This window comes from Helicoverpa armigera, chromosome 4, assembly GCF_030705265.1.
Source record: "Helicoverpa armigera isolate CAAS_96S chromosome 4, ASM3070526v1, whole genome shotgun sequence".
Classification (NCBI taxonomy): domain Eukaryota; kingdom Metazoa; phylum Arthropoda; class Insecta; order Lepidoptera; family Noctuidae; genus Helicoverpa; species Helicoverpa armigera.
In genome coordinates, this window is record NC_087123.1 from 7,538,747 (window position 1) to 7,562,570 (window position 23,824).

A 23,824-nucleotide genomic window follows, 5' to 3' on the forward strand; every position below is an offset into this window, starting at 1 on the left:
GTTGTAGGTACTTATTTTACATAAGCACAAAGCTGTCCTCGTGATGTTCACGAGCTATTTTTGGATCACAAGCCTCCCAGTCTTGACAGTTATTCGAATTATCTCCAGTTTTCTCATAAGTTAGTGTTAGGGAAGCGTACAAGACGTGCGAGTATATTACATATTTGGTACAGACAGATGACGACAATATTTTCTTGTTGTGTGAACAATGTCATATCATAATTTAATTCGATATTTTAAGGTATTTTCCTCGTATGGTTATAAATAAATCAAGCAAGGCTTGGGAGAGAATAATCTGTCAAACAACCCTTGTTAGGAGCCTTGACCCCCGGTTGACCCAATTACCTACATCGAGGCTCATACATTGATCATGCAATCTGGGTATTTGGTCGGTTTGTAAATCTTTCAAGATAATTTTCAAACTGTGTAAGTAAAATATCCGTATTGTTGTTTAAGTTAGTTATTAATAACCACCGATACGTATATTTTTCATCTCAATTTTTGTAACTGGTTAACTTAAGTGAAAGGATGTAAATAAATGTATCCATTTTTAGTCAAAATATTTTACTTATTTATAACTTTTCCCTTTCGACAGAACGATGTTAATTAAGAGCAATCAATGAATAAGAGAATTACAAAGACAGATACCAAAACCTTTAAGAGCTAATTAATGATTATTTATTGTTTAGTCAATCATCAACAAACGGCTTTTCAGGAGAAAATAGAAGAACAAGGACACGCTCCATTCTTTGTAGTTTCATATTTTTAAAGGACCTACTCACGGAGGGCAAAAGTCTTACTATTATGTAAGTTACATCCAAAAATACATCCTTTTCTCATAACGTCACGTGGCCGTCAGAGCCAGCGTCGGAAATAAATCGACATCGTCCATTTTGAATGCTTATATTGTCAAGATGTTACCAACAAGAGCAAATTACTTAGGTACTATATGTTTCTGAATAGACCAGCGTTGGTGAAAAGACCAGCTAGGTAAGGATATTCATTTATTGAAGGTTTAATTGTTTGGAGGACTGTGCTCAGACTGACTTAACTGCTTGAACGTCACTAATTACAGGGGGGGTCCTATAGGATGACTGAAGGCAGGTAATACATTTTCAAAGCATGGTTTAAATTGTAAATAGTTTGATTACAGAGAGAAAGGAGACAAGAGCATTACAATTTAAAATTCAACCTAGAAACTTATCTATTGTTCTAATACTTTGCAAGTTGGTTACTTATATCTCGATCCAATGTCAAAAGTACCTACATACATACATTTTACCAGTATTAAGTTCTATTCTTTGATCCGTTTGGCTAACAAAGAAGAGAGAGCCATTTTTACCTGAAAACGTTTCCTTGACGGAAGTGGGTAACTTTGCCTTGAGTTTTCAGAAAAATCTCAGTAACATAAAACGAGTACAATAACAACGACTCGACTTAGTAACATTTATTTTAAACGATGCTTCAACGTAACATTTATTTTTGCCTTTTTCAGTAGTCGTTGCAATTGCAAAGAAAGCAGTACTAGTATTCCAATATAGTTTATTCAATTAGAACATTCACTCGCCAAAACTCTATTCCACTCGGCAAATATTCCAATCAAACATTCCAATTAGTTAGCCATCCGAAAATTTGATGAAAATCAAACGATTGCACTGCGTTTAAAGTAAACAGTACCTACATTTGATGAAAAATATGCCAGTTGTTTTCGTCTCACCGTACCTGGTTTTTATTTTACATAGTAAAGTTGTTAGAATTTTTACTATTGTCTTTTGTAACTGAGCATGCCATCTATTAGATTTTTCTGTAATAAAAATTAAGAGAGTTCTACAAAAAATATATTCTCGTAGCGCATCCTCGTAGCAATGTGCTACGCCCGACCTTTCAGTAGCGCATGTAGTTCCAGTTAGTAATACTAGATGGCGCTTTATGCAATTTTAAATCAGTGGTTTATTTATAATATGATAACCTGTCATCACAGCCAATTAAAAAGTACTTTACAACTGTCTTTGTAACTATATAATTTATTTCACTTGCTTTCTTGGGTCAAGGGTGATTTTCAGACAGGACAGTAATTTGAAGCTTAATTTTTAAATGTATTCTTATTAGAGTTTTTGAACATAAGTAAGTCATTTTATGAAACAAGATGTCTCACACATACGCGATGAAATAAAATAAATATGCAAAGATTAGTTAGTGTAATAGTCATCATTTAATATACTGTGTTATGCATACTGTATACTTGTCATATACGCCCGGTAAGGGCAGCTATGCAACTATTTACTTTCTGGTACTTAACTACCTGAAAGTAAACTGTAAACGAGATATGACATAAACTTGTTGTTTGTACCTTTGTATAGTGTTCGGAACATTTAGCAAGCTGGCAGTTTCATCAGGCATTTGACTACTTAGTTACGTAGGTACGTTACGAGTACGGTATAGGAATTGGTAACTACCATCCCGATTAAATACTATGAAACTAGTATCGTTATTTGCATAAGAAAAATAACCACCTGACACAAGTTGTTTGTGAAATTGACCTTTGAATGTCGTCAAATATTTCTGGTGTTTGTCGCGTTTGCGCGTGCGTTGAGCGACGCGGGCGCGGAAATGTCGTGGACGAGAATAGACGGCACGTCGACAGCTGTGACGTCATCACGCGACACGTCAACTCTTGCGCATACTCAATTTTTCCAACACCTTCCTTCCGAAAATTATTTTGAAATAGCGCATCACTTCGTTGCAATTTATGTCAAATTAACTCGTTTCATTTGTAGGCGTTCTTGAACGAAATTAGTTTAATGACAAGTGTAATAAAAGTGAGATTATTCCATTACGTTTTTAGAGCAATACTCTTATAAATCAGAATGACTAGTGACTGTATTCAACCATCCTGTCGCAAGTATAAAAAACTTTGCCTGGTATTAGAAAAGATGCAATGTGTAAAGTCTGCGTTGTCATCTAAATCTCATTTTAAAATCATCATTGTCTGCGCTACAGAGACATTCAGAATTTTGTGATATCAGCGACTCAAAAAGTATTCGATCCTAATGCTCTCAATATATCATCCTTCAGTCGTGGATTGTCAGATGTTCGTAATAAAATGAAACGTGTGTAATGCTGTGAAAATGGCGTTGATGAACCCATGACTTATGTGAAATTGGATTCACTCATGCCGATATTAAATCGATTATTTTATGGATTTACTTAAGTATATCGTAAATCTTTAAGAGGACGTATGCTTTCTGAACATGTCTAAAATACTCTTTGTCAGCATTCGAGTATCAGGCTCTAATCTGACCATAACTTGGTAAAGCAGGATTATCACAGGTTGTTAATTATTAAGTAATACATAGCAGCGTTAAGGTATTCAGTTATCCCAACTACAGGAGATAAGGAAATATTTGCAAAAAAACTAAATAGCAACTTTTTTGGGATAAGGAAAATTAGCACGTTAGAAGAGCATGAATTAAAATTGAAAAGTCACTATATTTATAACTGTTGGTATAGACAGCTTTCCTATCACTCGTAGTCAGAGAGATATAATTGCTACTGCAGGATTTAGTTTTACGATCACTAAAGTGTAGACGACCGCGTTTCCTATCCTCTGTTTAACATGTTCATTGAAAATTTTATTAGGTTATAAACAGAATAAATCACGTCAATGGAAGCTGATGCTTGGTTATCAGAAAATAGTTATGAAAACTCAATACATATACGTTAAGCCTTTAGGTATTTTATGCACTTACATTCTATGCCCATAATATTTTATAACAGTATTGATCCATACGTGGGTGTATCTAATGGTTATGCGTTATCATAACTTACCTAAAACGAATACTCTCATAAACAAATATAAAAGTGTATGATAACGCTTAACCCTCCGGATATTCGCTCTTGTCCATTGAGAACGCTGTTCATATTTTGGCAGAACTACTTTATAGTTATCTTTAAATTCAGGGGCTTAAATACAAATAAACTTTTTGGGCGCAATTAACTTATTTTGCAAGTAAAACAACAAGGATTAAATATTATTTGATTTAACTAGGCTAATGAGTTGTACTAAGTATTGGCGACAGAACAAAAATACGGCGGCCTTTTGAAATTGCACGGAGTTTGCATGTCTTTGTCGGTTGAGTGGAGTGCATGTCAGCCAGGGTTGTGGGCCAGGGCGCACGGGAGCGAGCCGCGCGACACGCCAGTCCGTCGTCGAACCGCGCGCCCGCCGCCCGCCGCGCACCCGCGCTCGCTCGCGCACCAACCCATGGACTACGATCGACCAAGCGAACTCACACTTTATTTTATAATCACCTCCTTAGCACCCCCTAAAACCCACGCCACAATCATCGAACGAATCCTCCGAGCTTAAAACGACAATGAAAAGTCACTTGCGAGAACTTTTGTCGACTTTCCAAAACTCTTAGTGACCGTCATATCCCACTAGAAAAACCCGCTTCAAAGTTGTTTTATTATTCAAAAATGCTTCTCAGAGTAAAATTATATCGGAACCTATTTATACACAAGAAACGACTGAAATTTTCTGATTGCAACCTTTGAAAAGTTTACACACGGTTTATGAACTATTTACACTGTTTTACAAATAGTTTTGGACATTATTTTATCCTTCGTAAAACTACCCTCTAGAACATTAAGCCAATATGACCAAAGACATTTAACTAAATATAATATTAGTGTGCGTTTTAAATATCTAAATTAGAAGTGTTGAAAGACAAACTATTAAGTGTGTTATCAATAGATTAGTTCTACTGTAATAGTAATTAGTGGGTGTGTTAGTGTATTTTGAAAATTATAATCATCATATCCTGCGGTTATTCATTATTAAATTGGTAAGTATTTTATTTATTTGTACACTTCTGTACCTTCCTTATAAAAGTTCAATCGTGCAGACTGCACGAGAACAATAAAGCAATATACCCAAAGTTCCTAAACCCAACCAATTTATGATCAAGTATTGAATCCATGCAGAGCCTAACGAAGTGCAGTTGAACTGTAAGCAAGTGGCTGGCTACACCATTCAATTAAACCTTTAATGACTGCCCACGAGCCGCTGCATACATGATCGTAAATACTCAACGAACATTTTCCACGGAAGTCAAAATTTTACAATTGTATCTTAAAATAAAGTTGTTTTCGCGCAAGTGCCAGTACTCAGACTATTTTGCAATAATGAGGACAAACGAACAGAAACGAAAACCAGGTCATAACTATTGAAAACTGATTTTCAACATTGTTTTTGAGTATTCGTTAAGAGGATTATTATGTGTTGTAACCAAGCGTGTACATACATAACACGTAAGTAGGTGTTTTATATAGTGATCGTAATACCTATCTAGTCGCCTTGTGCCAAGTCCAATGACATCGTGGGATATTTATAAAATAATTTTATAATGCCAAACGCCTTCTGCGGCTTTAAAAGCGTAAGCGGTACATTCATTTATTACGTGAATACTTCTTCTCTCAACCTTTTTTCTATAAAAGCATGAATTAAAAACATTTTAAAGAATTTTAACTAGGATTAATTTAAACCTCGGAGGCTATTCCATTTGAAAATAAAATGGTTTCCGGGAAACTTTTATAATACAAATGTATTGATGTTGGTACGTTTTCATGTTCTGTTTCGAATCCATTACGAAAATTGCAAATATTTCAAAAGACGGTAAAAGCTATACATGTATGTATTAGAATCGCACTGACAGAATTCAGCGAATTTATAAATACATTGGCGACAACAGGCTGAATAGACAACAATAGCCGAATAGACTGAGGTTAGACATCAGGCGACGCACATTAGCTAGAACAGTTTATGGCTATTCAAATTAAATGTCACGTAGGGCTGAAATAATTATAGTTTAAATGGCTAACGTACATATAAATCATACATAAATTATGTTTGTGGGTCTTTGAAATATTCACATACTACATTCGATATTACATATCATAAATTACTTGCTAACGGTTCACTTTTGAAAATTAGAAAACATTACAACATTAGAAAACATTACATAGGTATCATACAAACAAATAATTATTTGATATAAGTTACTCCTGAGAAAATTCATAAAATACTTAAGTTAAAAAAGGTATCTATGATTTAAAATAGTGATCATCGATTGAATTCATCAGCAAAATCATCCAGGTTATATAAGACAAAACCCTATATAGATATTGTACATATGTAGTGATAATAATTTTTTAGGTCTCTAAAATAAATTAGACGTTTGGAAAGGCTCGAAGAGATGAAATGATTGTTTTCCTATTAACTGGGACCAAATCGTGATTTAAAACTTAAACTTAAATAATTTGACTAGGTCTATCGACTATTGGCAGCACCTTTTGGTCACTGAACCTACGAAATAATCCAATAAAAGTTAAGAATACCTAAATACTACTTACATCTTAAACCAAAATGTAAGTAACTTTTATCCAAACAGCAATTTCACTTTAATCAAAATTTTACCTCCAAGGTTTCGTCAAAAAACAAAAACGAAATATGGCTTGTTTATTTTTACACAAACTGCGTTAATTTTTAATAAAAAAAAAACATAATGTGCCAATTAGACGTTCTCGGATAGCAAGCGAGTAATGAGTCTCATTTCTTTTGCTAACCTTCACATTGTTTGAAAAAGGACAATCTCCATGCGCCTACAAAAATAAGCAACATTTTGTTGAAACACTTCAAAGAATAGCACAATGTCGTTGTTAGGACTCTGAAATTAATGAAAGGTACATTATTATAAATAAATCCATTGAAATTGAAATAAATGTAAGATTAATTTTAATGTACAATGCCTCTTTAAGATTACTATTTATCTACAATTCTACACTAATGAAAAATGTTGAAGCCTTATCTTTAAATGTGCCTTTGAAAATAACACCGAGCTTAAATTGTTGGTAACCGTACCTACACCACTTTCTATCGTGTTCGAATTGGCATACTTTTTAAAATGTTCTCCATCTTCTGAGCTCGCGATAAAAGCATTTCCAGTTCCCAAGTGAATCATGATACACATTCAAAGTTCTGAAGACAGTCAACGGATCTGAAATTAAAAAATACCGATGCATTCCTTGAAGTTTCTCGATAAATCCTTTAACTATTCAGGTCATTTGTGGAATGTATTGAGTATAACCGGAGCTTCAATGAACATCATAGACAAATCTATTTACTTTCATAATATCGAGGCTTATTTGTATTTTTGTAAGACACAACACTAAAGGGTTCAAAGGTTTGTCTGAAAGACTTTCTCATGGGAGCCGACAAAATGACATGAATCGGTTGTATTGAATAGCCCGCTTTAATTTACGTAAGTAGCTTCTGATAAATAAATTGACCTATGCCCACACAAACAAAGAAGAAACATGTACTCGCATTCGAACACAAAACCAATTCCTTTTAGTTATGCGGAACTTGGCAATAGACAGGCCAGTGTTATTTAAAGTCACATAGCAGTATCCTAAATAAACACAGTATCTAATCTTGCATTATAAGTGAGCGAACATACAAATTAAATTATGGAATATCCAGAATAGTTTTCAGTTGACATGCCTACATGGTCTATAAATGGAGCTAAGAGAGGATTTCTATTAACGGATGAATTTTGTCTGTGAAAAAGTTATTTTTGAAGTCAACCCAGTTCGGATGAGTCGACGGCCTGACTGCTATCTTTACCATGATAGTCTATGTAGTTTTTGTACCGGAGAGAGAATGGAAGAGAAACAATGTTAGGTACTTTGTGTTACCCAAATGCAAGAGTTCAAAAGCTTGCTGGATTAAATGGAATATTTTGTAAAGACTAGGTTTCAGAATTTTTAAAAGTCGATGAATGGCTAGATATTCTTTATTTCTAAAGAGCATAATGAGTGCCAAATGACAGGAAAAATCAAAAATGTGTTCGGTTTATTTATCGAATTGTTGCTTATTGATAAGAGAGTTAATCGAAACAATTACAGAGGCATGTTCGAAACACTTTAATAAAGAAGAAGGTACCTATATGCAGTCGATAACTTACAGTAAGTAGATTGTTAGATCTCTTTGTGAAGCCGCGATTGCTTTCTGCAACTCTAAAGAATGAAAACGCATTCGATTTTCAAGATAAAACTTAATTGTTGCCACTTTGGAAAGACAAATTATTTAAATATTTGTCTTATCTTTTGTGATTAATAAAGAAAACCCACATTAAAAAACTAATTGTGATACCGACCTTTTTACCTCAGTGTGAAGTTAGGTGCGGCTTGCGGTTTTAAATACGGATAGCGGTCTTTTCACACTCATTAAAATGAACCTTTCTAAATGTTCTGAATGAAGGGTTACATCATGCCTTTAGTAATAGTGAAAGAGAACGACCAGTATTAAAACATGCTAGGATTAGACAGCATATTATTTCTAATTTCACGCCTTAGGTAGGTACATTCCATTCAAACTAATTTACAGTATCGAAACTTTCAAATAAAATTTGAAAAAACTAAAAAGTTGTCTTAATCTTCATCTGAAACTCCATAATATCATGCCTCTAATTAAGTTATGTGGTTAGCGCAAACACAGTTAATAGCATTGTGTACGAAGCTCAATCAATCGTTGGCAAAGCAGACAACGTCAGGTGGCGTAACTTAGCGCGGTTCCCAGAGCTCCCGAGTAGAATGCATTATTAACGTGTAGGATTTGTCTTTGCTTTCCTCGGTGGCTTTAAAGTTGCTCACAAGACAAAGTAGAACTGTCCTTGCGCCGCGTGTAGGTATGGGGTATGGTGGCGTTTTGTTAATAGATGTTTGTACCTACCCATTTACTACGAGTCACGTAAAAAAAAAATCACACATAATATTAAAGTATTCCATTGTAAATTAAGGTAAAATTCCTTTTCAAGAAAGTAATTAAATTATTCTGATAACTTCCAAACTATCAAAAGTTCAAAGTTTCTCATCTACAACGAAAAGAGAAACATTGAAATCACAATATCAATTACAAATTAATTTGTATAAAATATCAAAACTTGGATCCTCTCATTCCGAAACTATTAGGCATTCAATTTGACTGGATACCTATCTCCGGTATCGTTTCATGGAATAATTCGAAATCAGATACTGAAAGTTTGAGCCCAATGAAAGTTTAGAAACAGTATCTTAACCTGATTTACAACATTATATCGAAGTTGTGAATAAACATTGCTTGTTAGAGATAGATTTGTGAAGGTTGAGGAATATAAAAATTGTCGCGCATGAGTGAACAAATGAGTGCATCTGTGTGTAGTCAAGTGTGATTGTTTATGTTCTGTTCTCTTGCTAACTGAACTCGGTGTAGCGAGTGGATGAGCGCAAAGACATCTGCTAGATTTCTCATGTCGCGAACTGTTGTTTTATATAGTCCGGCTGAGGCGGAAAATTAGAAGGTTGGAATTTTTGTACCAATACTAGGAAGACCAAGAAATAAACCAAAAATTATATACCTAATCTTTGTAACGTGCGCATGACATTCATATTCTTACTGACTTAGGAGATCCAACAAACTATCGGCCGAATATAAGTTTGCAGTGTCCCTTAATAGTGCTTCAAACTTATGCCACTTTGGCCGTCATTATTATAACTTTAAAAAACTAAAGTAGCCATTTTCATTTAAATTAAAATCAAAGTTTTGATTATGTAAATATTCGATAAAAGTAAGTAATTAAGTATAACGCGCTGCCGCCGGTGGCATCAGAGTATGTTCGCTAAATGGTTTACTCTTTAAACGAGACGAAATATCGATGATACGATGTGTCAACAGAAAACTGCTGCTATAATCCTCGGGGAATAGAGCTGTAAAGTATATTTATTAAAAATATTTTGAGAAAACAAGACTTATGTTCGTAAGTACACATACTGGAAACGTAATCGGATTACCTACCTGTACAATTCATATCTTCAGTGATATTTTTACCCAGTCAAGAAGTTGACAAGGTGTCTAAATAGTCATCGTTTTAGGATACAATGACCCTAAAATAGACCCAACTTCGAATTTGGAAAAGATTGTTTAAAGAATTCAAAGGTGACCTTTCGACATTCCAACGCCAGTTTACTTGTACACTACATTTTAAATAATTCAGTCACTAGTCACTAGAATAAACACTGAAGTAAAAACGTCAGACGTCACTCAAAACATAGATATTTCAGTACTCAGACATAAAGGAGTAAATATGAGTACAGTGTTCGTAGGTACCGGGTGTTGTTAGTATGTATTTTACGTCAACACTCGAGTCTTCGCCGTGTCATAGCTGTCTCATATATTTCCCCGTAAATCTTAGTGGTTACAAGCACACGAAGTTCATCATACATGCTAATAACAAGTAACTAATCCTGTGAGTAGGTGGATGATATATTTAGTATACACCTATACATATACTTGCTTTATCTCATATCATTTGTTTTTCTTCATTTGCACTAAATAGTAACAGCAGTTTTGCCTATTATGATCAGCGGACTTCCCAAAACAAAAGAGGTTCTAATTTCAGTTATTAAAATTTTTCTTTTTTTCTCATCTATAATACTAGACCTTTACTAGCCGTAACCTATAAAACCTTAAACAGTGCGTAAGTTTAACGTAGGTAAATAAATTATTTCTAATAGATTACTGTACAAACAGCTCGCCCACTATTCGATTAAACGTAGTCACGAAATGTCTACAGTCTACCAGTAATTATGATAGAATTAGGTTGGTTGATAACTTACATACAGGTAATTGATTGACTTGCCCTGGCCTACTGGCTCGTCCCACGTCTGTGGTTCCCAGTGACATTATACGTTAGCGTACAATATTAATGAAAAAGTTTGCCAGGAATAAATTGGTAGAGTGGGTGACAGGATAACAGGAGAATGTATGAAAACTAAATGCTTCAGACTCTGGTGACTATACATATATAAATTTTAATCGTCTCATCTATACTTATAAAATCATTATTAATATAGGTAGGTATTTATTATAATGCATACCTATTGGTAGAAGTACCTACATGGTGTATATTGTGTATTACCAGCAAAATCATATATTTTAAAGAGATTTGTGATAAGCGATACGTACAAGTAGCTGCTGCAAGCTGACCGACAGTTGCCAAAGTAATGATATCTTCACAATAGCAGCGAATCGGAAATAGGACATGTGACAGATCTTAAGAGATCTTCCGGAGACATCCGTTTCTTTTGTAGGAACCCGTACCTTTATCAAAAGTCTTGATTACATGGGGATACATAAGCTTTATTTACTTTGGGATATAATAGATTTACATTATTTTTGTTTTATGGGTAGTGTGCTCCACCTTCTACCACATTGTCGCTTACCATCAGATGAGATAGTGGTCAATGACGTCGCACTATTTATTTCAATAACTATTCGAACTTTTAAAATATACTATGGAAACGTATTACGATTAAATAAGACACGAATTCTGCTTTCATTATATTAGACGTATATTAAGATCAACATAACTATTAACTTGCAATGCGTCGTAAATGAGATCGTAAGCGCAACGATGAGCTACATCGCATCGCCTTCGGCTCCTAATATCTACGATCACTAATCCACATGATTATAGCATCACCTATATATGGGCATTTATCATGAGCATGAAGGACTATAACATGGTTATATTCAAAATTAGTTTCGATTAAAAAATGCCCTGAAAAATGTAGGCATCATCACATTCAGCACATTCGCATCTCGAAGGCACTCTAATTTATGAACAAGGTATAATTATGACAAAAACTTCAATTCAACAAAGATAGGTTGGCATACCGACAATCATAAAAAAATAATCCACAATTTAATTAACTGCTGATCATCTAAGCTTTACCTACAGCAGCTAGAAATTTAATCAAAGCAAGGCTAATTCCATTTCATATCTACAAAACGAGCCAAAAAAAAATCGGTTGTGTCTACGGTGTTGGCACCCGTGAAGCTTGATTTAAACCCTTTGAAAAAATTTGGATAAAAATTCAATGTTGAGTTGCATTAATTTATCTGCAAAATCTTACTGCTATCATTATTCATGAGCTAATTTGAAAGATCACCTTTTCTGAATCAACGATAAGAATTTAAAGTCATGAAGTTATTATTAAGGGTTTAGAGTTAAATTGAATTTGAATCCCAAGATTTCATGAATAAATTATAATAGAATTCTCTTTGTAAGTACTTTAAGAGCAAATCCATTTATAACAAATCTTCTACATGAAATGTCAGATCTAAAACGATAAGACTGCAGAGGAAGCTGTACAGCGAGGCTCAAAGTAATGAACGGAAGGTTGAAAATAGAATGGTTAATTGTAAAAAGCTGAGATAATTTCTCTTGTATTTTTATGATGAAATGTTCGTGTGAGTCCGGAAGACAGACAATCATCTGGCGCTTAGAGATTGAAAGGCCGCGGTTTGAGGAAACCGCTGAGGAGCCAACACACACGTCACGGAACAGCTGAGCGTCGCCCCGGCCGCAGGTGGGACGGCACTTATATTTAGCCAGTGAGTCGTTGTGCGTTCATTGTCACCAACGCGAGCCAAGGCCCAACTCCAAATTGTTGGCCCATTCGCACACACCGCACACTAAATTAGCATTACATAATTTTGGCATTTAACATCACGATAATTGTTATTCCTTTTTTTTGGATGTAGAAAGTGTACAATTTGTTTCGACAAGATAATAAGCAGCTGATTTACAGCTGTTGCTGTTATTGCCATTGTTATTGCACAGTTTTATGGGTGCTTGCGATGCAACGAGACTATTTTTAAATTTGTTTTAGTTCAGCTGCTTGTATTAGAGATAAATACAAACACCGAGTACCTATTACAGGACACAACCCGAAGTAACATAAGTCACTTAATTTTTATACATACACATTATACATATTAGGTCACATAATTTACAACGGGCTTACATAAAAAAATATTATGAGCCATAAAATGTAATCAATGCCCTTTCGATGACCGTGGCGCTAAAAATAATCAAACTTTTAAATTGAATCCAAACAAACATTAGTTATCGGTGCTTTATTAAACAAAATAACTTATGAAACTAAAAGCTTTTTAAGACTTTCAAACAAGCTAATGGAAACGATAAATATAGGTATTTCTGAAATAAAGCACATACTTTTAAAACTTTTCTCCTCGATTCAGCATTGTTTGTAGAGTCAAAACGACAAAAAAATGTTCAAAGTTTATAAATATACATGCGCTACTTTTTTGTACTACGAGACACTATAATTAGTTGTCTGAGTAGACTAGCTTATATTTACCGGACTTTTGTTAGTCACAGAATATAAATTTTCATGACACTTTCACGGCCTTAGTTACTAATGTATTTTTGACAGATTTAGCATACCTAATCTATCTAATCTAAAATAAAAGAGTAATGAATTAACTGAAAACCAATAACCGCCATCTCACTTAAGAGATGAATTTAAGCACATTAGTACAGGCGGTTCAGTGTCGGAAACTTTGATGGAACCGACGATCCATCACAAATTAGTCAAATTTGAGCGATCATGATGACGTAGTACCTAAATACTCTAGTTACCGAGTTTCCACCCACAAAATAGGGTAGATCGCAAAAACATAATCACCAAGAGGATCTATCCTACCAATTTTCGAGAATCCGAAAACTATATTCTCTACGGTTTTCCTTGTAATGATGAATGACCGACGTCGTTATGTCTCTCAGTAACATTGTCGTCTTTACAGCTAGAGTAATACTCGTATTAACACAATGTTTCTACAGTACCTTCAAAGCATCTGCAAGTCTGTTTATAATCTTCCTCTTCATAAATTAGGTATCAATGTAGTTTTTGTGTCTAATGTCCGCTGTGCCCTGAAACTTGCTCGCGGCAGGACCTCATGAGCGCATCCGGCCGTGCTCTCGCTGTGGCGGCATATTGGGCTGACAAAGTGTAGTCTCACCATAAGACATGTCATCGACACGAAAGAAGAAGAAGAAGAAGTTCTTGGCACTATGTAACGTTAATTATTACTTAGCATATGGACAATTACATATATATCCCAATTGATCCTAGAGTGACGCGGATAACTATTGCACAGCAAATTGTGTTTTCTTTTTAATAAAGCAGGGATTTAGTGGATGTACCAAGTCTTTAAATTAAACTCCAACCACAATTGTACGAAGCTGTGCAAAGTGCAGTCAGTTCAATTAAGCGCAGACTGATATACTCGTACAAACTAAATCAATCAAACTCAACCAGTAAGAGGGGCTTAAATCACAGTCCATACACTTGAATGTCACAGTCTAACTATTGCCAGTCCGAATACCAAACTGTATCTAGCCGGCTAGCCACTGTCAGCAGTGCTTAAACTGTTACTGTTACAGCCTTTTTATCGTCCCACTGCTGGGCACAGGCCTCCTCTCACACGGAGAAGGATTGAGCATTAATCACCACGCTTGCTCAATGCGGGTTGGTGATTTCAAACTATAAGTCCAGGTTTCCTCAAGATGTTTTCCTTCACCTTTTTATCAGCCATTGGTGTCCAAGATATACTTAGAAAGTACATACAAACATAGAAAAGTTGCATTGGTACTTGCCTGACCTGGAATCGAACCCACACCCACATACTCGAGAGGTTGGTTCTTTACCCACTAGGCCACCACGACTTCAGTGCTTAAACGCTTGCACGGAAATGTTGAAATGGTATATAAAGAATTTCTATAGAATGCCATCTGTGCCCTGACAATATAACACAGGCTTATGATGGACTTTGCAGGCTAGGCAGGATTCCCATCTATGATAAACTTCGATTGTGATAAATCCTCCCTTTATGCGATGGCGAGCTAATACTTTAACCGTTTATCATAAAGAACATTATTTTATTACAAAAAAATATTTATTTTGCCATGTGATCAAACTTTTGAGAGTTTCAGGGAGTGGCTTTTGTAATTTCTAATTTTTCACGCTCAATCCTTCTCCATGTGATAGGAGGCCTGTGCTGTAACTTAACTCACTTGATAATTTATATATATTATAACATTTAATATAAAATCAAATAATGAAAAAAAAATTAAAATTGTGGGTTTGTTGATTTCATAAGCTGTTAGCTATTTCACGTAAGCGTACGTCAGTAATTAGGTGAACGAGCACTTTAAAAATCTCACATGATTCTTTCGCACGTGACCACTCTCTTTGTTCAATTATTTCTAGATCAATTAGAAATTATGTGACATTTTTATTTACATTTAAGTGCGTCAATCGAAGCTATTTATTAATAGATGTACTATTAACAAATACTTGGAGATCGTAGGCAGTTGTTGATGTAGGTTTGAATACGTACATAAGTACTTCCAAGTACTTCGAATTCTTTATTCTTCTCAAATAAAAGTTTGCTATTTTCGGTAACGCTAAGATTGATTTCTTTTATTTATTAATGTTTTTTAATGTTCTTTGATGTATGTTCGAAGAAGGTGGACAGTTGATTGAAAATACTTTTTCACTTTATCTCGACATTTTTGCCCACATACTTATTGCTATTATTGTGGTTTCTCAATTTGTGTTGGGATTTTGCGTCTTTTTTCAGTTTCAAGGTAGAAAAATCACATCTAAACATTATCCATTATAAATTGAGTACGTGGCTTTTGTACATATATTGATCGATTGCTTTTTATAGTGTGAACGTATGCTCAGAAAATTTTGTAAAATTAAATATCTCAGACAAAAGGAAACTTTACAAATCCTTTTCTCTGTATGCTTGCTTCATAGAACTACAAGAAATCCACTACAATAATTGTCTGGTTAACAACTCGACTTGATTAAGTTGAAGATTTACAAAACGATAAGGTGAATGAGCTCATAAAACTGACGGCAGTGACTTTATGCTTTCTTCACTCGTAATTAAGTTCATAGCAAACACACACGAGGTGTTCGAGGTCGTTAGAAATAATTCATAAGTTCACGTGAAATAGGGCGTGTGCCCCAACAATCGGTCATTACTGAACTTCATTGCACAACATAACGTGACCAAATTATGCTGGTTTATACAAACAATGGGACCAATCTACTGAATGGGATCGATACCTTTTGATGCAATGTAAATGATAAACGATTCACAAATTAAACGTAAACAATGAATTTTGTCAGCTTAAACACTGCTCAGTGCACAACAAATACTCTTGTTGCAAACCAAATTTAAGGCTGAATTTATAATTTTATTTGTAAAGTTTACAGTAATTAAATAGTTTTTTAATTAAACTTACAACATCAAAATGTAAGTCATGATTTATACCTGTAGTTAAGAGGCATTCTACAACAATTCACATTGCATGTAATAAATAATCTAGTTAGAAGAGTTTAATAAGATTACACGTTAGATAGTATTAAGCGGTCAGGCGGAACATAAATCAGATTGTCTGACGTATTAAGCTGGAACACGTTCTTGATTACCATTTACAATGCTTAGCAAAATACTCTAAAAATTAAATCCTTGAATTTTACGAAAACACCGTGATCTACGGGTTTTTTTTACATTTTCAAATTACTCCGCATAATTATGCAGCTATGGATAAAGAATGTGTCTGGTATAAGACAAGGTTTAGAAACTTAAATTGTCCATCAAAGTAATTAGAAAAGTGTCTTCGTGTCTTCTTTTAAAAGGCTAACAGAATCAATTAAAAATTACTGAACACTGTCTCGGGTTAAGAAAAGAATTAAAAAGCTATTCTCTCTAACTTTGTTTAGAGACGGCAATCAATGCTTTCTACCCTTAAATCCACTGTTTCATTCACGACTCTTCAGCCTTGTTTCTAAATTTATTTCACCAAAAAGAACTTCGTAAAAAATGCTTCTTAGTTATGGATTACCGACTCATCAATTTTGATAGATTGGCACTCTGGATATATAATATTATGGTAACGTTAAATAGATTCGATTACATACTCGATCATCATTACTGACTGCTAAAAGGCATATGGGTATTACCAAACGGCCGCGTTAACCGTAGAGTATTAAAACGTACGATGCTTTATGAGTTTTATTTACCAAACAAACACTAAAATGAAACTAACGAGAAATTATGGTTTGTCAAAAGCATTTGGTTTCGGCAACTCATTTGTACTATTGACTCAGCGCATACATGCACTAGTACCATGAGAGTTGTTGTGAGAACTTTTATATTGTTACCCGAAAAGTTAAGCGTCATAAATATCATGTTTTTAAGAACACCTGTCAAGTACAGCCTCTCGTAATACTATGTCAACAACGTCAAAAATGTTTCTGTAAAGTGAAAAATGCAATATTTCCAGTGAGCGAGAATAGGATGCGATCTTCGCGCAGATCTCGTGATATGGACGTATCTTCCATGTCCTCGTTTCGCAAGTAATATTATTAAATTTCGAGGTATACCCTTACGTTAAGTATACTACAGCACGCGATGCCCCCATTTTAAACTCCGTCCTCAGCTTAAGTGGCACTGTTTACATTTTCGGACACTTGTTTAGACGTCGCTAAATGTAAGGAGAATTTAGGCTTACGGTGGCTATTTATGTGTTTAAATACTGGTGAACAAAGTTCCCTTTCGTGTCAGCAAAAACTTTCGGAATCTTGACTTTTGGGCTGATTGTTCTGCGCTGGCGGTCGCGTGCGGGTACTAACTGACGTTAGCGTCACGTCAGCGAGAAAGATACGTGCCTGAGATGTCAACATAAGTAGTAATGTACTGAAATATACCCATCCGACGTTAGTAAAGGCAGAAAGAGTCTATATTAGTCAATTTGGACCCGGAATTCCATTTTTGACTATAATATTATAAGCAGTTCTACAAAAAATATCACCTACTTATGAATTGGGATTACAATATTATTAATCAAATTAGGTCATTTCAGTGTAAGAATTATTTGTCTTGTGCTAAATATTAAGGATTAACATATTTTCCTTCTGTGTTTGATATACTTTATTGCAAGGAACATAGACGATTTTAAATTGCTGTTAGAGCTAGTCCTTTTGCTGAATGCTATTGTACTCTTAAACTTTTAAAATTCTAGTAGTAAAATAACAATGTTGGAGCTTTAAGTAGGTATATAATTATCTATTATAAAAAAATGTAGCCCATAACATAAAATAATCTTTTCTAAAGCACAATTTAATATGTCACATAATAAGGTTTACGGGACTGTACATATTCATCAAAGTTTAAATTTTATATGATGATAAATCACTGTAGTAGGGTGTTTACTAAAACATCCATTACGGTAATTATAAAATAACATAATGCCTATTTTCCCAGAAGGGTTAGGCCGACGTATACTTACGTTTAAATTAACCACACTTTGCTCATAATTTTTAATCCCTTTTAATATTAAGGTTGATGACTTGGTTTGTCGCAAAAAGCACTCTATGGTCATAAAATCAAAACTGAATTAATCTGATGCAGAATCAGATTTTTAATGCTACTTACCGAGATAATAATTACCTGTTAACGAAAAGATTTCTGATCAATGCATATTTCATTGTAGAGTCCATTAAATACTTCATACCACCAAGTAAAGCCACGTATTAAATATTTATTGAGTTCCGTAGTACACCTGGCTGGAAGTTAAAATGTCACTAAATGCTACATATGTCTGGTGGCTCGGGGCAAATTTACGAGCGCAGTAAAATATTTTATTGTTCTACATGTGCTCTTTATATTGCCTGCTAATGGCTCATGTTTTATTTACCCCTCTAAATAGTCCTATCCGATACTCTCGTCTTGCTTTTATCAATTAAAGACTGCACTTAGCTTCTTAAGTGTTTTACGTCATGAATGAAATAGTATGATGATGCCTGATGCCTTTATTTATTTTTAAAAAGTGCAACTAAATAATGAACCGCAATTCTTCGACCTCGATGGCGCATTGGTTACCATGCTGGACTGCCGGCTTTGATTCCCGGTTCGGTCGACATTTGTCTGGTATGCATGCTTGTTGGCCGTGGTCTGGATGTTATAATATTTATATTTATAAATGTGTATATAAAATATGTATTTTATCAGTTGTGTTAGCGCCCATAACACCAGTTAATTAATAACTTACCACGAGGCTAACCAACCGTGTGTGAAAAAGGTATGCCGATTTTTATTATTCTTTTAATTGACACCAAAATGGTCCACAAAATTCATGATTATAATATTCACGTTTATAAATAAATAATGGATCAATTAACGTGAGTCAATTACTGAAACTTTTGTTAGACGTGTTTCAATTGTTTCTGGTCTAGTACTGGCATATGACCTCGCAGTGATAAGGTCACGGGCAAGAAGTTTGTTTAGGCACAAAACTAGGCAGGTAATGTTGAACAAATAGAGTAGTGAGTCTTAAACATTAAGTAAGTCTAGAGAGCCCTTCGAAGAGCTACTAACTTACAAACAAACAGACAATTGAATTACTGCTTTTCACGGAATATGGAAAGATGAGCGGAGATACCAAAATGCGGGTAGGTCAGGCGCCTTCTCTTAGGTGAAATACGTACGCTGGGCATAACCAAACCGATCAGTTACGAGTGAACTAGCGAGGCGTTTGGGTTCTTTGAGACATCTTTCAATGATTTTGGTATTTTAAAAAATGGGCGGGTTCCAGAGAAGCCTTATCCTCGCCCGTGTCGCCGTTCCTCGTCCCTCGCACTTTGGCGCTTATCTTATGACATTTTTCGTTACGGTATCTCCGCTAGTAATTTTGTTCTCCATGCTGCTAATACTTTGGATGTCTTTGATAGTATTGTTGACGAACTCAGTAATTAGATGTAAAACTCAAAAGTTTATAGCATAAAAAAGTTATGTGAAACTTTGAAGACTGATTGACAGTTAATTAAAACGAAATGTGAAATTATTTTTTAATTGAAATACAGCAATAATAAAGTATATATAGTGAATTTACAGAAGAGTGGTTAGATATAATTTTGTAATTCGTAAAATATGTTATGAATTTAATACAGTGTTTAGAATTTTAAAAAATCAACTCAAATATTTGCATAAGTTTCTATTTAAACCATATTTAAAGTTTTAAAACTGTTAAAATAAAATGAGAAAACACAGTTCGGGACAGCTTACTAAGAATTAAAAATAATAATAATAAAATGCGAACAATTTAAATACAAATGAGTCTTGACAGTACCATGTGTGTAGGTGTATACTTTACTAACTTTATGTAGTTTGAACTAAAATAAAGAGCCTTATAAATCTAAAGTAAATAACTGTTGTCAACATTGGCTTAGATAGATAGTATCATAAGTTGACATACAGTTTAAATTTATAACAACATTTCACTATCAGTCATTACTGGATGTCTGACTTCTAGCGGACAGCTAGAAATTGTAAAATACCATTATTTATGTAGTATGAATTTAAGCCCAAAACCTTACTTAAACTTAGGTACTGTTAATTCAAGTGAAAATCGTGACGTCAAAAACAAAACTTTGCTAACAAACCTTTAACCCTTACCACGTGTTTTCTTTACAACACAGAAAAAGGCAAATTAAGGTAAAGTAAACCTTCATGGAACACGGTGACCACCTTTTCGTAATATCTTATTAATGAGTGGTACGCGTGCCGTGGAATTATTGAACGGGACCACGGAGTAAGAAAATATGAGCGGAGATGTCTTAACGCAGGTAGTTCAGGCGCCTTCTTCTGGGTCACACACATACGGTGGTTATGACCAAAGCGATCATTTACGAGTAAACCAACTAGGTGTTGAGTTCTTTGAGACCTTTGTCAACGATTTTTTGTACAACAAAAAATGGGCGGGTTCCAAAGAAAGGGCGGATACAGTCACGCTCTCCATTCTCCAAACACAGGCATTTTGGCGCGCTACTTTCTTAGTAGATTTTCCGTAATGGCAACTCTGCTCGTCAATTTATTTATTCACCATGAACGAGAGACACGCGGGCCGTATGCGGGCTGACGACACGAGGTGACGGGCCTCACGCCTGCCGTGTCAGCGGAATTACTGAACCGCGTACAATACAATGTCACTTGTGTATTATAGCTAATGATTCTGCATATTTTGGTATTATAGGTGCTACCTGCTCAAGCTAGGAGTTTATCCGATTTCTTCCAGGTTACGTGCAAACACTTAAACGTGAAAATGGTATACATAGGTGTGTGAAATCGCTAAGAGAAAAGTGAAATGGTGGGATAACTTACGATTATGACGTATGCTCTATGCTAAGCAATCAATTGTTGTCGTAGTGTCTTGTTTGAGGTAAAACGGTACAAAAAACAGTTTATTTTGTATAAAAAAATGCCATAAATCTAAAGTGCCTAAAACGTTTCCTTTGAACGGGACCGCAAAACATTTTCCGAAAAGACTTTTTAGCCAATAAACGAGGGACATAATTACCTATTCAAAGCTTCTAAAGCAATTTAAAATTGTCACTCAGTTATGTTTAACTTCGTTATTTTTGTAATTTGCTGTTTTTATCAAAGCTTTATAGGCAGCTAATATCAAACGACACGATTTATTTTCCGGTGTGGTTTGTGAGATCGACCGGATTTTGGCACGTTTTTCCCTTGTCATAAAACATCAAAGTTGTCAATACACATATTAAAATGTATAATACATGGACGGACGTTAATTAAATTGCTCCCACATAAACGTATCCTGGTCGGGGGTGTACGAGCTATAAATGAGGCTTAGAATGGGTTGTGGTCGCTGTTGACCCTCCCATCATAATTTTAATATAGACAAACATTAAACCGTTATTTTCTTTGTGTTGAATCTTTTTATTACGTTGTGTAAAAGAGGAAATTAATTTTATATGACTCTGAAAGAAAAATAAAATGCCCACAATTTCACTTTGATGTGATTCTTGAAATTTTCGATGATAGTACACTCTGAATCATTTTGTTAGATGAAAACAGGGCTGAAAAATAGTTAGTCTAAAACTTGTAGGTATAAAAAACGTGAAAACACACTGATTCATATGTTGTTTCGCAAAACAGTCATTTTTCTTTCATACACTCATAACTATGTAGGTGTAGATATAGAAAATACCTTCGCTAATAAAGTCACCGACAAAAATGTTCTTGTACGCATTTTTAACAAAGAAAGTTGAGGAAGTTGTCCCTTCTCTCATTATCGGATATAAAAGATTTCCTTTCAAATGTTTTCGAGCACCCTCGAGATTTAATACAGTTTTTTTTTTTTATTTCCTGTCAATATTATGATCATTATTGCGTGTATTGTGATATTGAATTCCCTGTAAAATTATAGTTCTAGATTATTCTAGAACGTTCAAACTACTTATACAAATTCTCATTAAAATGTATACCTACTCATATGCTGTAAAGGGTAAAGGGCCAATTTCTGCAAGTTATATGTATACCTTATGTATGTATTCGGTTGTACAGAGGTACCAATCAAATATGTTGATTAACCAACCGGTCCATAACTTAACACTCTGGTATTCATAGAGTCTGTTTTAAATGCTTCAGGAAAGTTCTGTGAAGGAATCGCTAATGACTTGAACATGTCGTGTTAATGTGTCTATACTCATTAAGTTCTAGTAATGGGGATGTTCTTTTGTTTGGCATTTAGAACACAAAAGTCGCGTCGAGAGAACTATTGATGTGAACACTATTAAGTACATTGTACGTGTAATTAATCAAAATTCACCTCTGAATCCTTTAGGAGTCATTCATTTAGTATTTGTAAATAACAATACCTATTGATAATTAAGAATTAGTTCGTACTTAATAACAAATAAGTCATTTCTTCGTAATAATACACCCCAAAATCAAATCACGTAAAAGCATTAATGCTCCCTATATATTGCACAAGAGGTGTGACATTAACAGTAATAATAGAATAATACTCTAATAATAGAATCGATTAGTAAATCGCCACAGCTCATAATTACTCGTTGCTTTCTCGATTCGAGAAACGAATGCTGCCGTCTAAATTCTTAGAATCTGTAGCCGAGGTTCCTCTGGCACTGATAGATAATGAGTTGCCAAAATAGCAGGGAGATCGCGATGCGTGTGACACACATTTTGTTACGCGGCCAAGAACAGTGTAAATGTCGGTCAAGTTTGATGCAGCTTTAATACGCGAACTGTAAACATTATATTAAACGATATTTTGCTTGCGTTTCGTCATATGGAGTATGTTAAGTGAAACAAATTAGCGCAATTGTATTCTTATGAGTCAGGTAACGCGATGCTTGACTGTTCAAAATTGGGGCACTTGGCGAATAATTAGTTTATGCCTCATTGATTTTGTGTTGTGTTGGCCTGAGAAAGAGATTTTGCAACTGTTGAACCGTAAGTTATAGTTAGAATAAATCTAATTACACGTTACCATTTAATTGAATAATCTGGCTTTTTATTTGAAATAAGAGAGACATGATAGTTAATCACAGAGCCATTTGTTAAACCATAAACATCCAGTCATCAACCTGACATATAAATAAAAGAGCTCGTTATGTCTAGTTTATACTACACACTACAACAAAGCCACTAACAGCAAACCAAAACCACAAACTTTATGGTAAGAGCATTAATATTTAGTATCCTGCGGTAACAAATAACTTTTCCTGCATTGTTATTTTACATGCACGCCGCAAGTTCACATACTGAATAGAATATGACGTGACTTATAAAAGATTTCACTGTTCTTTGCTGAATCGCTTCAAGCGCTTTTTAAAAATTAAAGGCTTAAGTCACTTTGTAGGGTTTCAAGAAATACCTACATTAATAACGTAACGACATATTCACAAATTACTAAGGGTCTCCTTATAATCGAACGGAAATACGAATGTAGTCGAGGAAATGGGCTCCTATAGTGTTCGTAGACGATAGATTGCCAATTTCACTGCACCATTC

General features: G+C 34.6%; 1 protein-coding gene across 4 annotated transcripts in view; it reads left to right on the plus strand.

The window, feature by feature from the left end:
* Positions 1 to 4,159: 4,159 nt before the first annotated feature.
* The window catches only part of LOC110375307 (uncharacterized), a 146,641-nt gene continuing 126,976 nt past the window's right edge, over positions 4,160 to 23,824 (plus strand). For 3 of the 4 annotated variants that reach the window (XM_049847331.2, XM_064034145.1, XM_049847328.2), the window contains exon 1: positions 4,161 to 4,847. The gene's annotated coding sequence lies outside the window, so the exon portion shown is untranslated. Of the gene's footprint in view, positions 4,848 to 23,824 lie in introns of all 4 variants that reach the window. The other variant, XM_049847327.2, reaches the window with a different exon arrangement.